Here is a 5,218-nt window from a genome sequence, read left to right as displayed (position 1 = left end):
CACCAGATATAGCTTTCAGATCAGCACGGGTAGAGAACTTTGATGAGGGCAAGGTCAATGAAGTATGGGAGCTAGAAGTCAACAGCGCAGAGGAGAAAAGGCTCGATTCTTGCGTACGCACGGCCAAATACCTTGCTGTTTTGCGTAGGTACTACAACAAGAATGTTAAAGAGCATTTCTTCATGGTCAGGGACTTGGTCCTAAAGTGGAAGACGAACCAGGCTGGTGTCCACAAACTCGCAACCCCATGGGAGGGACCCTTCATGATCAAGGAAGTCACACGTCCAATGTCTTACATGTTAGCTCACCTGGACGGCACGGACGTACCAAACTCGTGGCACATCGACAAGCTTAAACGTTTCTATGCTTAACTACTGAGATATGTACCCCACTTGTATTTTCGATTTACTTTAATAAAGCAATTATGATTTCTCCGACCACTCTAATGTGTCACTCTGAATTTTGTAGTTATTCTGACTTAGCCAGTACAAGCCGACCACCACTCCTTCTACGGTTTTCGGAGCAGGTCCTGTCTCCGGTTCCTCCCAACACGTGCACGGGATCCGCTCTCTACGTTGCGGGTGATCGGCAGGTCCCCCCTGGTTTGACTTGTCTGTGTCCATGTGTGCACAGGTCATATTACCTCACACTCCGACCACATGCCAACTAGGGCCGCACAAACTCTTCGGGATGATGTGTCGAGCAAAATGGTACAACTAAACAGAACATTAACATGTTCCCACTTAGTTACACCAACGAAAAATTTCAAGCTTAAATACGTTTTGTACAAAGCAAACAAGCTTATTATGATATACAGTTACGTTATTACAAGCTTGCCTGAAGAGGCTCAAGTTTACAATAACACAACTATATCCTCCTTCTATAGCTCTAAGCCTATTACATTGGCTGGTCGGGGCGCATGGCAGTTACTGCTCGCCGCCTCTGATACCCTACTCGAGTCTCGGGGACTCTTGCGCTAGTCGAGCTGAAGGGGATGGCCCCACCGGTGCCTGGCTGGTCGAGACCATAGGTTTTGTTGGTTGGCTCACAGCTGATGGCATTTCCAGCTAGCTTGTTGATGGCATACCCTGTACAGGTGCTGTCCCACCTCCACACAGGTTAATATCGCCAATTATCTTTGACGACAAGTCCAGCTGGGCCATCCGAAGCTCTTCTGCCTTGTCTGGGTCTATCTCCTTTGGGTACCCAACCTCCAGGCGTTTGAGATCGATCAGGGGGTAGTGAGCACGCACCATGCTTAGCACATGGGCACCCATGTACTCACCCGCCTCCTTCACGAATTCTTGGAACCATCCCCATGCTTGTTTGCATCTCTCGACCAGTCCGAGCTGGGGCATCCTTAGCTCTTCCTCTGTGAGCGCCGGGTCGATAAGATCGAGGACGGGCACAATGCCAGTTGCCATTTCTTGGCATCGCTTGTTCCATGTGTCCCGCTCCTCGGTGGCCTTGAGGCATCGTGCTTTCCAGTCATCGCGCTCCTTGATCACGGCCTCTAGGTGCCTCTTGGCATTGACTTTCAAAACTAAATGCAGTACAAGACATTAAACGTGATGACAAGACAAGACAAGGTGGGCAATAAAATGAGAAAGGTGATCTGGAATGCTTACTTTTTAGGTCATCCTTCATTCTGGTAGTGTGGTCTTGGAGTTTAGACTGGCTCTATGCTAGTTTCTTGTTATCCTCCTTCAAGCGACCACATTCCGCGGTCACATGGCTATTTTCCCCCTGGAGGCGGGTCACTTCAGCTTCTAAACCTGCATTACAGTTGTTACCGCCAAGAACACAATAACACAAGTCCTGCACTTGTTATGATATGGTGAAAACTTACTTGTTCTCTCCTGCTCTTTGTTATTGAGCTGGCCGACCAGGTTTTGATTCTGTGCTTCTTGGTCTGTCCTCTCCTGGTCGGTGGCTTCAAGTTGGCGCCGTAAGCGTTCCACTTCAGCCATCAGCTCTTTATTGGTCGCAGTAATTCCTTCAATCTGGTCGAAGCACCTTTTTTGGTATCTTGCAGTTTTCATCAAGTCCTGCATACAGACAAGCTACGTCAGATAGTTTGACTACACAACAGGGTCAAGGACACAAGCCAAATATACCTGGACTTCTGTCACCAGACGCTTGGCCGCCCGTTCGACTCTTAAGGTCTCTTCGACCTCTGGGATTTCCTCGTGCATGACCCATTCGTTGTTCCGATAGCGTGACACATATACATGTTGTCGCCTATCTTGGGGATGGCCTAGGACCTCTTCGACTTCTTCCTCTTCAGCCTCCTGTCTGGGAGGCGGTGCTGGTCTAGAGTTTGCAGACTCCATGACCACCAGGGCTTTTCCACGAGTCATCGCATCGGCAAAAATGTCCTGCGCCACTTCTGGCTGCTGCTCCTCGGCTATATCCAGCTCCCTTGGCGCTATGGTTTCCGCCTCAGCAGGGTTCGTGCTCGGAGCACTTGTACTCTGCTCGGTTGTCTTCTTGACCAGCTGCTCAGGGACTGGCATCTGGTCATCCGCTTGCTAAGGCCCAGGCGGGGTCCCTACTATGGGCTCCTCCACGGCTGGCTGCTGGGCAGTTTGTCCCACCGTCGTTGGCAAAGACGTGCCGCACCCAGCTAGCTGGTCGGGGCTCTCGGTGGATGTCGATCTAATGCATTAGAGAGAAATTCAGAAAATAATAGTATCCAATGCAAAATGCAAGCTTACATAAAAAATATAGATACTTATAGTTTCGACTTGCGGAATGATGTGGCGAAGGAACATCTCCTCGACCGCCCCTGCTCTGCTTGCTCGGTAGTTTCCGGCGGGACTCTTTCCACCTCCGGTACAGGCGTCGGGGTATGATGCTGGACGTTTCCTTCGTCTGTCCTCTGTGTTGCAGTGGTCGGTGCTGTGACCACTGCTGGCCCAGAGGAGCCACCCTGCTCCGTCAGTCCTACCTGCCTTCTCCTCTTTCGAGGGACAAGCCGGAAGATGTCCACATCCTCTGCTAAGTCGTCCGACAGGGGGAAGATGGCTTGGCATCGTTTGCTGGTAGCCGAACGCTTGCCAGCGGCTCTGGTCGATGTGTCCTCTACAGTCTCGAGTACCGCCCAGTGAATGTCGTCGGTCCTGGCGCTGGTCTGGGCGGCTGGGCCGATAGCTTGCGGCCATTCTACACCGGGGGGAGGCGACACGAACACTGCTGCCCGGTCACGACCATTACACTGAGACACAAAATGGGGACAAAACAGTTATTTTCTTGCTACAACATGACTCTACAGTTAAAAGGAGGTGTCATTTACCTTTGGGGGAGGTTGAGCCAGCTTAAAGGCGTGCTCGATGGCGTTTAGCATGATATAATTGGGATCGGCCAGGTTGAACAGCTCTCCAATCCTGGCCTTGATTTCCATCTTGTCGAGCGGCTCCTTCCTGGTCCTAGTCGGATCAGCGCCTCCTTGGTACTTGAAGCCAGGATGAATCCTTTTCTAGCAGGGCTAAATTCTTCGGCTGATGAAGTTGCCGACCACGCTCGGGCCATCAAGCCTTCCCCACGGGATCATCCCGAGCAGTTCGGTGATCTGCTCCAAGTTCTCGGGTTTCTCCGACCAGCTATTCTTCTTCTCTGGAATCAGCCCCATGTCGCACAGAGTGATGGTGTTCGGCTCTTCACGGATGTAGAACCACTTCTTGTACCACTCGTCCAATGAGGTGTTCCAGGGGCAGTGCAAGTATTGAGCCTTCATGCCATCACGCAGGTTCAGGTAGACGCCTCCGGCGATCTTCGAGCCACCGCTCCCTTTCTTCCGAAGACAGAACAAGTGGCGAAAGAGGTCAAAATGGGGCTGGAAGCCACCATAAGCTTCGCAGAGATGGATGAAGGTGGAGACAAGAAGAATCAAGTTGGGATGCAGATTGCAAATCCCAATCTCATAGTACAGGTAGAGACCCTGAAGGAAAGGGTGCACTGGAATCCCAAAACCCCGTTTGAAGAAGTCTTCGAAAACCACAATCTCACCTGGTTGTGGATCGGGGAAGCTTTCTCCTTCCGGTGCGCGCCATCCTGCGAGTGCCTTGTTGTGGAGCACTCCCATGGCGACGAGGTCCTCGATGGTCTGCTCATTGCTCCGTGACTTCCACCATTCCTTCACCATGACCCCACCTTTCTTCTAGGTGTCTCTCTTCGCCATTAGTTCGTTCCGCTTAAGAGGGTGGATGCGGGAGGCCGAGGGGATTGGCGATGATTTTTGGAGGAATAGGGTTCGGTAGGAGGAAGAAGAAGGTTGCGGCGGCAGATGACAATGGCGAACGGTGTGAGTAACTTACCAGATCTACATTATATAAAACAAAGAGCACCATCGTTTCGTTCGCCCGAGAATATTGGGAGTCGTGCGCACGCGCCGCAGACGGTTGTTCACACAACCTCGAAATCTGCACCAATAAACGCGCTCCTTCGTTAACAATAAACGCGCTCCTTCATTAACAGTGTACGCGCCTCTTCATTGATGGTGTAAGAGGGCCCACACTGACACACCTCAATACAGGTGTCAATCGACTGTTTGCCAAAAAAAGAAGAAGACAGAATGACGTACTATACCTATTTACTTTTTTGACCAGACGTGTCAGACTAGACTTGGCAGAGAATAGAGAAAAATAAATACACCAAATAATAGTACAAGCAGCGCACGTGATCGTGGATTTGCCCTGACCACTACTGTGCTCGGGAACTGCCCAGACCACTACTGTGCTCGGGCATTGCCCAGACCACTTTTGTGCTCGGGGACTGCCCAGACCACTCTCGCGCTTGGGGACAACTCCGACCACGGTGACTGCTCCGACCACGGCCGTGCTCGGGGACTGCTCCGACTATTACCATACTAAGGAACTGCTATGACTACCACTGTGCTCGGGGACTCTACCGACCACTTCTTGGAGTTTTGCTCTCCTCGGCTACATGTGATTTGTACTCACATACAGTTGAGAGACATTTATTTGGACCTTGCTACAAGGCTCATACTTCGCCTTCCAGCAAGCTCAGGGACTATGTCGGTACGATGCACCTGCCGGTGTATCTTGTTTTGCCTGTACGGCAATTGGATTCTTAACTTCAGCGGAATTTCTTTCTAGACCCTAGCACCACGTGCTTGCGTCACCTACTACCAGGCTTGGGGACTAAGTGGGCACACTTCACCTTGCGGTGAATGTGTTTGTTTAAATCGACCCCTGTG

Source organism: Miscanthus floridulus, chromosome 18 (genome assembly GCF_019320115.1).
Source record: "Miscanthus floridulus cultivar M001 chromosome 18, ASM1932011v1, whole genome shotgun sequence".
Taxonomy (NCBI): domain Eukaryota; kingdom Viridiplantae; phylum Streptophyta; class Magnoliopsida; order Poales; family Poaceae; genus Miscanthus; species Miscanthus floridulus.
This window is presented reverse-complemented; position numbering follows the sequence as displayed.